Below are 11671 nucleotides of genomic sequence, written 5' to 3'. Positions count from 1 at the left end.
GGGCCGGGGATTTAGCTCAGTTGTTCCAGCGCCTGCCTCGCAATCGCAATTTCCTGAGTTCGATCCCCGGTACCAAAACAAACAAACAAACAAAAACATGTCCTTTATATATCCCATTCCTTCTCAATCTCATTTCAAATGGAATACAATGTGTAGCAAGACAGGGGTTCCTTAAAAGAAAGAATATGATTATAAACATTTAATTAAGTAATAGCTATGTAACTATAGGCAAATTACTTAATATTTCTGGGTCTCAATTTCCAAAATCTCTAAGATCCTTGCCAAATCTAAACATGAACATTTAGATTATAGTTCACTATTTACTAAAATCTTGATGTTACTACTAATTCTACAAACAACCCAAAATTTCAGGATATATGACCTTCAGGGTCACACCCATGTCTTCAAAATCTTAGCAATTGAAATAATATGAACATAAACTAACCAACCTATTGAAGAAAAGAAAGAAAAAAGGTTAATATAAACTAACCAATCAAGATGATAAAGAATAAATCAGGGCTGAGGGTATAGCTCAGGGGCCCCACGTTTGCCTAGCATGTGCCAAGCCCTAGCTGGGTTCAGTCCCCAGCATGGCAAAACAAAACAAAAAGGTAAGAATAAAGTAAATCTAAGAAAACAAAAGATAGAGAATTAATGTTTTAAAAACTAAATGACAGATTATGTTTATTTCAGAATTTCAAGACAGGAATCAGGTTAAAAGAAATAGGAGCAAACTGAAGTTACACGTTTGGTATAGTTCTATAGCGTTGTTCGCGAAACAATTTTTTTTCCAGTTTCCTGTGACACCTGACATTGGCGCTTTTTATTTACAGTAGTCTGTTTTCACAAGGGATCTATTTCCAGACACCCTAGGGGATGCCTGAAACCACAGATAGTCCTGAGGTCTGCATATACTGTTTTCCCTATGTATATCTATACATACCTATGATAAAGTTTAATTTATAAATTGGGCATAGTAAGAGATTATCATTCAATAATAATAAAATCGGACAATTAGAACAATATACTGTAATACAAGTTATGTTAATGCGGTCTCTCAAAATAGTGTATTCACCCCTCTTCTTGTGCTGAGCTGATACAATGCCCACTTAAGTGATGACACAGGCATTATGACCTAGAGTTAAGCACCCGCTTTGTGACCCACGCCAACATCGGTGTCACGGCTGCTCGCCCCGCCCACTGCGCAGGCGCAAACCAAGCTGCCCCCTGGCTCCGCCTCCTCCACGTGCTTGCCCCCGCTTTGTTCCTGAACCTCAGGCGGACTCTGGGTGTCGAAGCTCTGTTCCATGCTAAGAATGAGGTTCTGAAGAACTGACTGGACAAAGAAGGCCACTCAAGGTTTGTAGAGAGTGTGGTACATGAGGAGGGTGGGTGTTAGAAACTAGCAAGGTTTCTGGTGGGTTAAAAAGGGAAGAATGACCATTAAGTCAAGGTTGGTTTTGGGGGGGAAGGGCGCGGGTTCCGGGCCTGTGGCCCCACCCGGCCTTGAACTCCCAGCTCTAGGTCGTTGCCCCAGCCCGCCGGGCAGGTGTGCTTCCCCGGGTCCCGAAGCTCCGAGGTGCGCAGAGCCCGGTGGAGCCACCGAGACAGCCCCGACCCCCAGGACGAGGCGTCGCCCCTGGACCAGGCCTCAGCAGCCCCTCCGCTTGTATTTTTTTGGGGAGCGAGGGGGTTGCTAGTTTGGGAGGTGTTTTGGAGTTTTTTGTAGTACTTGGGATTAAACCCAAGGTTTTCCTACTAAGCTACATTCTCAGCTCTATTTTATTTTTTGTGCCACGTCACTGAATTGCCCTGGCCGACCTCCAACTTGAGATCCTCCTGCCTCAGCCTCCCAGAGTCTTGGGATTACAAGTGTGGGGCCCTGGAGCTTTCGCTCCCAGTTGCCCATGGCAGCAGAGCGCGGGCTGGGAGCCCGGTTAGCGGCTCCGCCGGCCCGAGGCGCTCGGGGGTGGGGGCGTGGCGTCGAGGGGCCGCCCGCCAGGGACGCGCTCTGAGCGCGGAAGCTGGGAAGCAGTCGGGCTGCTCAGCTCGGACGATGCCCTCCAGCGCTGGTCGCCCGCTGCCTTCCTGCCCTCGCCCGCAAGCGCCGCGGACCCTGGGTAGGTAAGGGCGCGTGGGTGCCCGGGGCGAGGGGATGGGGCCGCCGCGCGTCCGGTTTCTTTGGCCCTTGTAGGGCTGAGCTGTGGTTTTGGGAGTCGGCTTTCACCTTGGTCCATATTCTACTCTTCGAGCAGTGTATGGAAACGTGATTCTGGAGTGCTGTGGGGACAGAACAAGTCCACTGACTGTCAGGTAATTTAGTATAAGCCTCTTTGAAAGCCCATCCCTGTCTGGATCTTTAAGGCAGTTTCTTTCCTTTCTGCGGTGTAGTAGAATTTCATTTCCAATGCTCGATTTTATGTGCTTGGTCTCTGTGGAGGTTATTTGGGGGAAAAAATATTTAATGATTTTTTGGAAAGTGGAAAGGTTGAGATTACTGGTAACTCCTAGGCTTTGAAAGAATCACAGTTCTACTCAAGTTGTAAAAATGCGGTACATTGTGAACCGTCCCAACGCCTCAGTGTATGGTTTGCTTTTGGGGGTGACATGGTAGACTGCTTCAAAGCATAGTAGTGGCGTCACAAAATTATAACTTGCATTTTTTACTTTTTAGATGTCTTTTTGACAACTGTGTGTGTGGTATGTAGAGGGACTAAAAGTGATAACAGGAAAATGTTGAATTCACATTTAGAAAAGTTACTTGTATTAATTGGTTCTTTTAAAAAGGTTCTTTAAAAAAAAAAAAAAAAAAAAAAAAGCCTTCATTCAAAATATGCTGGGGCTGGGGATTTAGCTCAGTGGTGCCGCTGCCTGCCTCACAAGCGGTCCTGAGTTCAATCCCCGGTACCCCCCCCCAAAAAAAACAACCAAACAAAACACATCATTGCTGCTTGGAAAAGAGCATATTTTTAACAGTTTAAGGGAAGTGGAGGAATGCAATCGATACTTATTGGTATGTTCAGTGCTTTATTACTCATTTTCTTAAAAGCCTTTGATTAAAAAAAAGCAAAATCTTGTTTTACCTTATTGCTCGGATATTTTTAAATTTGAACCTTACCTGGTCATAAAGATGCTTTGTCTTAAATATCTTGAGTAGCCATACACATTTTCATTGTTGAAAATATATTAAAGAATAGAACTATCAAAAACTACAGAATTCACTATAGAAGTCTTATTAAACAATAGGAAGATGAGCATGATAACTTCTACTTACATCTTTTGAATTTATATATTGTGGTATTGAATATTGAACCTAGGGCCTTCGCACTGAGCTGTATCCCTATCCCTATTTATTTATTTTTGAGACAAGGCCTCACTAAGTTGCTAACTTGCCGGGGCTGGACTCAGACTTGAGCTCCTCCTTGCCTCACCCTCCCAGAATACCGGGATTCCAGGTGAATGTCACCATTCCCAGTTCTTACACTTTTTGAAACTTTAGTGCTAGTCATCAGTGATAATTTCAGTATTAGTATATATAGAGAGATCACCATATTTTATTTTTATAGTTTAATACATCAAAATGTTTTATACAACCAGTAAACCATAGTTACTTTTACTCAATTTCAGGAGACCTGAGAGCTTGGGAAGTTGCTCAATGTTAGATCACTTGCCTAGCTAGCATGGGAAAGGCTCAGGGCTGATAAAATGAAAAAAAGCCAAGGACCAGTTTTCTATGCTTTTTGTGGTTTTTGGGGATCACACTTACATCCTCTCCACCACTAAGCTACATTCCTAGCTCTTTTTTATTTTGAGACAGTATTTTGCAGTTTTGAAGGCTGGCCTGTAATTTGTCATCCTGCTGCCTCACCTCCTCTGGCTGGTGTTACAGGCATGCACCACCACCCTGGGCTCAGTTTTTTTCTCAGCTAGCTTACTTGGGCACTTTAAAACTATAAAGTTTTATTGTACTAATGGATGACAAACTCTATCTGTATTGGAAAGTATTTAAATTAGGGAAAACAATCACCATTTTCACAATATCCAAAGATCACTTTTATAAAATTGGCAATTACGATATTTGGTAAATTTTAGTCTGCTTTTGGTGTGTTCATGTTTCCCTTGTCATTTCAGAATATCCTTGTTTTCATGAAGGATGACTTGGATGACATTTGAAGTGCCCACATAGCCTATTCAGTGTGATGAAATCTGATTAACTCTCCAATTACTGAATGTATTGTACAGTTGAGATAAGCTTTCCTCTAAATCTGTATTGTATAAAAGGCGAAAAATAGCCTCATTCATATTTTGTTACTCATCTTTATTAATAAGGAAATTTTGGCTGTTCAATAAGTATTTCCAGGACACTGTTGTTTTATTCATTGTGTTTGAAAGTGCTGTCTCCCCAGCCTAGTGGTGTGGGCATATAATCTCAGCACTCGGTAGGCTGAGGCAGGAGGATAGCAAAATCGAGCTCAACCTGCACAATTTAGCAAGACCCTGTCTCAAAATAAAAAGTGCACTGTGACTGTAGCTCATTGCAGAGTTCCTGGGTTCAACTCCCAGTGCGGGGGGGGGGGGGGGCGGTGGATATTGTTGTAAGGTAGTGATGACAAACCTTTTGGAGCTTTCAATGATAACAGTCTGTTGCAGCATGCATGCATAGCTTCATCATCACTGTCCTAAGGTGATTTGGTTTTCCCTTGAAATACTTTCAATTTTATAAAGTTAGTTCAGTGGTAGAGTTAGATTGTCAGATTAACTTTTTACAAATAGGTGTTTTTCAAGGTAAGGTAAAGTTGCACAATAAGCATAGTTCACAAAATTTTAAACTCACTTTTGAGTAAATTTGATGATTGCTTTGATGAGCAACATTGCCTGCTAAAGGTAGTCTCGGTAGTCTGGTGGCAATTCTATATCCGTGGAATGTATAATCTACATAATACAAAGCATTTGTAATTACTGCCCTTTGAAACTAGTGCTAGCTGTTCCTGAGGGGCCTGTCTTTAATTACAACAGCTGAGACTTTGGCAGAGCTGCAGCTACTGCTTTCATTAGTAAGACTGTCAATATATGTAGGCAATTGAATCCTTATTTGATCTTAATTGTCATTTTGGATAGCATTGTTAGTGCCTAGTAGACCCTAGATATACAAAACATATTTTGATTAAGATTTTTCTGATAAGTTTAACTTACTGTAACTAAACTTGAAGAGTTTAGCAAACAGTAATTCAATAGAGAAAACCACTGATTTGAGTATCTAATTTCTCAGGATACAAATCTAAAACTATATGCATATATGTTTTTACATGGCTTAAAGGGAGGAAGTACTTTCTTTTTGACAATGAAGATAAAAGTTTGTATCTTTTACACTTCTGTAAGCACAAGGTTATTGGCACTGGTACATTTACAGATTGAACAGCAAGTCTGTAAAGTCACTGAGAGAATATAAATGGCTTTTTTATGCTAAATCAGCAGAAACCATTGTTTAGTCTAGAGGGTTAATACACATGGACTTGCATGACTACTTGTGTAGGGCTTTAGGAATACAGTGTAATACCTTTCCTCACACATTATAAGGGTCATGGTCCACACTCCTAAACGACAGGTAAATAAGAGACAAACATAATGCTTTTGTTTGATCAAACCTGAATATAACAAAGTTGGAAGAAAACTTTTTATGCTTAGGTTGAGTGAAGAATGGATAGATATGTAGAAATGTAGTTGGACAAAGGGTATTGTATAATGGTAATAAAGTGAGGAAAGAAAACCCAACAAGGCTGTCTTGAGAATCTTCTTGACCTTTCCTTTCTTCTGGTATGAGGCAGGACCTTGATAGAATGAGGGTCTATAAGGGAGAAGGAAAAAGAGTGATCATTCTCCATTTCATGACTTGCTCTGGTGTAAAGGAGTTCTAGTTTCTATGACCCACTTTGGAGAAGAGGAACTGGATTCTATGACTTGCTCTGAGGGAGAAAGAGAAGTGGGAGACAGGAGGGCTGAAAAATGTCAGAAAGAGACTGCTTCTCAGGCCTTCCTGAGAAGTACTCAGCATGCTAAAGTGTCATACTGTGAGATACTGTTTTCTGAGCCTCAATACTTGAAAGATCTTTAATTGTGAAAATGTTGTGGATTTTGGTAATTTTTGTTGGGGAAAAATTATGTCTTCAGATTTTCTAAAGGGTATGATACTGCTCCCCTCTACCAGCAAAACAATCTTAGGAGTAATAAAATTGAGAAGTTGTTTTAAAAACCACAATATCTACATAGTATCAGAACTAGACCTCAAACCTAGGCTTTTTACTGTCAGTCCTTTGCTTCATCCAATAGTCCACATTTATTGCATCTGTAAGGATGGAACCTTTTTTGAGAGGGCAGCTATCTCCCATCTGTGTCTGAAAAGTAAAGCCTGTGTATAGAGACATTTCAAGCTCACATACTCGTTTTTAACATAGGATCTTAAGAATAATGAGCAAAAAAGATTTATTTGTGAAGGAGAAATACGGGCAAATACTTCCTCAGTATATACAGATTAAAACATCACTATAATTTTGCGCCACTAATAAAGCAAATCAAAGAGGGACAAAGCTTTTATAAAATTGACAAATTCTTTGCTACCATAATTCCATAGGGTATAGTGGTTAGGGAAGTCTATAAATCCTTTGAACTTAGAGTACTTTTACTTAAACTTTATACTTCCTTTACATTCTGAGCAGTAAGTTATATATGAAGTTATATTTGTCCAAAGAATAGGAAGTAACCCAAATTAACACCAAAAGAATTAAGTTTAGAGAAAAGTTCCACAGATCAACCTCTAGAAAATCCTTTTTTGTGTGTCTTTTGTGTCTGTTCCTATCAGTTAAACTTAGCATCATTCTGTACCTTGAGTTCTTCATATATTTAAAATATGAAAATTAACAATATGTGATGATCAATTCATTTGATACTCTCCTGATGTGTTGGTTAACTGTCTTTCAATACCATTCCAATCAATTGACCCTTGTATTTTAGTTTTCTTAAATATACTGTTGCTTGCTTTTCTAAGGTTTTTAGCTCATACAAATGGAACCCCTCCATTTATGCTTGTTCTCTCTTAAGGGTTAAATGGAGGGGGGCTCACAGGTTAATAAATTATATCGCTATTTGAAAATGAATGAAGGGATATTAGATGTTAGATGTTCACTGTGAGGATTAAAATGTCACTCCTTTATTTGATTAAACATGCACTAATAATGGCACTTATATAATACTATTATAAATTAGACATTGCTCTATATGTTGTTACTTCAGCTGATTAATATGTCAACAGGTTGTCAGTTAAGTGAATTAACATAGTACATACTGTTTTTTTCTATTTTACATATTATAAAACTAAGGAACAGTGAGATTAAGTAACTGGTCAAAAATTGCGCAGCTAGTAAAAGACAGGATTTGGAACCAGGTGGTTTAGCTTTACCAAACTACCTACCACTGAAAATATTACCTCTTATCTATGACAAAAATGATGCAAATAATTTTTTCTTTTCTTTTTTATTTTCGACAAGATCTCTTGAACTTTTGATTCCATGCTTTAGACTCTTGAGTACTGGGATTATAAATGTGTACCTTTGCTCTCAGTTTAAATAATTTTCTTGTAAAAATAATCTGAACTGTTTATGCTAAAAATTTTAAAGGAAAGTTATTTGCTTGTTACAGAGTTGCTGAGTGTGAAAGCTGTTTTATTTTGGTCACCTTATATTGTGGCAGTCTAAAAGTAAAATTTTTAGGCTAATGAAAGAATAGTATAACAAGATTCGAGAAAACTGATTCAGGTTCATTTTTTTTCCAAGAATATTATAGCTAGTATTCTAGTTACTTTCCTTCTGAGGACTCTGTAGTATTCATAATTGTCAGCTTTCTTTGAAGTCAAATCTGTAGTTAGTCTACTTAGTGTGATCCCTACCAGGTTTATTTCAGTATTTTAGACAGTGCATTATTAAACTGCTTCTGAAGAATTTTTGAGAAGACCGTTATTAAAGTCAGGTAGAATTTTTAAATGAATATGTTAGAAATAAAACAAATTATATTAAAATTCATTCTTGATAAGAACCTCAAAGAGGGCCAGGGATTTATCTCAGTGGTTCTGCCACCTGCCTCGCAAGCGCAAGGCCCCGAGTTCGAGCCTCAGTACCAAAAATAAATAAATTAAATAAAATTATTTACTTAAAAAAAAAAACCTTGCCTTGCTGACCTTAGCAACAAACTTACTAATTTTAGGTTCAGAAACCAATAAAAGGTAAATAATTGTTAATGACTGTATTTCCCATACTAAAGTGTTTAGAAAATGAAACTTTAATTTTTTTTAACTAATTGAGAGCAACATGTTGAGTGGTAGGAATGACTTCTGAAGAATACTGTACTTTGGGATTTTAACCAGAAAACAAGCCAATAGGGAAAGAAAAGTTGATTCAGTGTTGGTCAATCCTAGTTAGAAATTTTAAAAATGTATTTTTTACATTAGTATATGTGCTACCAAACCGAGCACTGTATTTTTTACATTAATTAAAATCAATTGTGTAGATTTTTAGATATTAACAGCTTCAGAGATTACTTTGTTTTTGGGAAAAATAACTAGTATATTTTCTACACAGATTAAATAAGGTGCTTGTGTTACTATTATTTCTCTTCCTAGAGTTTTATGTTATTAATTCCCTTGAAAATTGTGCCATTATCTTAATCATCTGATTATTCCTTTGCATTTCCCTAATGTCTTTTAAAAAGTCTCATAACATAATAGATTAGTGACTAATCTTATCCCTTGGTAATTCCCAACTCTTTTGAGTATAATTTCCATCTGCTGAGTAGAGAGTGTACTCTGTTTGGGGCTATAATGATCACTTGATCTGTTCATCTTTCACAACTTGGTAACATAATGAATTTAACACTTTTTATACCCTCAGCACACATCTAATTTCTAGGGCCTTTGCGGGGTAACTATCTATTTACATCTACATAGAGAAAGCAAGAATTTTAAGCTGGCAAGGTGTTGAGTTTTTTATTTTCTCTTGGTTTTTACTATGTTCTTAATATAGAGTAACTTAAAACTTAAAACAATATGATATGTAGGAGAGTAGGTTATACAGATATTTGTCTTTCTTGTGGAATAAGGTGCAAGTTATCCTTTGCTAGTTTGCTCCATGGTGAAGTGTTTCTATTTCAGTAGATCCAGATAGAACTCATCATTAGAGAAGGTTGCAGTGGAAGATTGGTTTGACGAAGAGCTTAGCTGTTCTCTCTAACCAGAATGACCTCTGCCTGTTTGTGGAATTTGATCTATTTTTACTACAGTTTCTGGGCTCTGAATGGAAAGAATCCAGGGTGTTCTAACCCTTGGGGGCCCCTTAACTTTAATTATTCTCCTGATGAAAAGCAAGGGGACTAGAAAGTACTCTTTCCATTGCCTAGGCTCATGGGATAGTCATTTAAGCATGTAAATTACTTTTAACTTGACTCTCATTTGACTATATATAATTAGATTTAAAGGATTTTCTTTGAACCTGAAGGAGAGCCCGCCCTGCTTTTTAGAGAAATGCATCCATACACTATAGGTTGAATCACAACAAAATCTTGGAATTAGGGATGAACCATGGATTTTTGCTTTGCTAGTCTATTGCTTCAGTATATATATATTTTATTGCTCATATGTCACTGCATATGTATATACCAGGAACAGGCATCCTATGTTGTTAGTACCAGTTGAATGGTATTCAAGAAAAAATTGTTGGACTTCACAGTTCTTTTCTCCTCCCATATTTTTCCTTTTTGCAGAGTGCCTGGAACAAGGTGGCTGCTTGATAAATAATTGTTAAATGAATTTTATGCTCTTAGTTACTTTTCTTGTTGCTGAAACAAAGTACTGGACACCCAGAGTTAAAAGAGGAAATGTTTATTTCAGCACACAGTTTGTAGAGATTGCAGTTTCTAGTCAGATGGCTCCAAGGCAAGACAGCATGGCAGAGGGGCGTCACAGAGGAAAAACAGTTCATACCACGTTAGGCAGGAAGGCAGCAAGCAGAAGCAGCAGCAACCCTGCCTTCTTTCTGTCCCTTTATAGTCCATCCAGGCTATTAGCATGTTGATTGGTGCCACCTATATACCCAAGGTGGAGCTTCCATTACCCATACCCTTAATACCAGTATCACATCCTTAATCCGCTTTCACACACCGTAATCCAGCCACCTTCAAAACTCCCCACCTATGAGTCCATGAGGCTTTGGGGGAACATTTGGATGTAAACCATAACATTCCACCTCTGGCCCCCAAAAGACTCGTACATATCCCTTTATACAAAATGCATTTAGTCCATCCTAAGAGTTCCCAAAGTCCTAACAGTTTCAGAGCTGTTGAAAAGTACAAATCCAGACTCTCCTCTGAGATTTAAGGCAAGTTTTTAGCTCTGAGCCCCTATATAAATGAAAAGAAAGTTACACACTTCCAACATACAATGACACATGATAAACATTCCCATTCCTAAAGGCACAAATGGAATAGAAAGGAATGAGACCAAAGCAAGTCTGAAGTCCAGCAGGGCAGACATTAAGTCTGTAGTTCTATGTCCAGCTTCTGTTGCCATCTGTGGCAAGATGTGAACTCCAAAGGGTTTAGGTAGCTCCACCCCTATGGCACTTGCAGTAGTTGTAGCTCTCGTGGCTTCTCTCCTGAACTAGTTCTGCTCCCTCCTTATTGTTTTCCTCAGATGATCCATGTTCTGGCTTCTCCAACCTTCTGGGGTCTCCACTGCACCTTTACTTTCACACTCACCACTTCACACACTACCCCCACACACTGCCTTCTGAAATCTGGGTGGAAGCCTTGCTGACCCCACAACTCTTGCATTCTTCATGTACCTAAAACCAGCACCACGTGGATGATGCCAAGATCTGCACCAGCTGGAGTGGTAGCCAGGCTTCCTTTTCTCTTTACTGTAGAAGTCAAGGGCCTGAATTGCTGAGCACTGTGAATTCAGTCCTGAGGAACAAATTTCCTAGGCTGCCGCCATTCTGGAACATGGTCCTCTGGGCTCTCTTCTCAAATCTCTTCTCAGAGAAGTCTTTCACCTTTGCAATTTTGAAGCTGTGAAGAGTGAAGTCCTGCTTGTTCTTATAATGCCCTCAGGGCATCTTTTCTATTGTTCTGTTTCAAAGTACTTGGCTTTTTCCTGCCCTTGGTTTCAGCAAGTTCTCCTCTGCTCTGTCTTTGCAGTCTGGAACTTTTCTGGATTTTCCTTTCTGGCCAAACTCAAAACTTTTTAAGTTGTTCTGACAGGGTGCTTTTTCTTTATTTTCAAAATAGATTTGACTAAAAGCCCTAAACAGAAACCATGCCAGTGCCTCAACATTAGACTGCCTTGGTATTTCTTCTACCAGAGTAATTAGTCTGCCACCTTTAATCTCAGTCTCAATCAAAGTCTCTAGACAAGAGCAAAATGCAGGCAAATGTTCTACTAAAGCATACACATGATCTAGAGTCGAACAACAACAGTCCTTATTCCTAACTGAAACCTCCTGATCTCATGTTTACTGGCAGCATTTCTGTCAGTACTGTGGTTTTCTGGCTCTGACCAGAATCTCCCATCAAGTTCAGCTTACAACATTCCAGGGCTGCTTCTGCAGCTGGCATCTCCAAACCTTCCCAA

The 11671-nt window shown here is 39.0% G+C and overlaps 1 protein-coding gene across 3 annotated transcripts in view; it reads left to right on the top strand.

Moving 5' to 3' along the window:
* The first annotated feature begins 1159 nt into the window (after positions 1–1159).
* Positions 1160–11671, top strand: part of Tex15 (testis expressed 15, meiosis and synapsis associated) — a 100438-nt gene continuing 89926 nt past the window's right edge. For all 3 annotated transcript variants that reach the window (XM_021236856.2, XM_021236851.2, XM_021236852.2), the window contains exon 1: positions 1160–1359. The gene's annotated coding sequence lies outside the window, so the exon portion shown is untranslated. The remainder of the gene's footprint in view (positions 1360–11671) is intronic.

Source organism: Heterocephalus glaber, unplaced genomic scaffold (assembly GCF_053883595.1).
Source record: "Heterocephalus glaber isolate CG9 unplaced genomic scaffold, H.glaber_assembly_v1.0 deba00001461, whole genome shotgun sequence".
NCBI classification, from domain to species: domain Eukaryota; kingdom Metazoa; phylum Chordata; class Mammalia; order Rodentia; family Bathyergidae; genus Heterocephalus; species Heterocephalus glaber.
The sequence above is the reverse complement of the archived record's forward strand: the minus strand, read 5'-3'. Positions and strand labels throughout refer to the sequence as shown.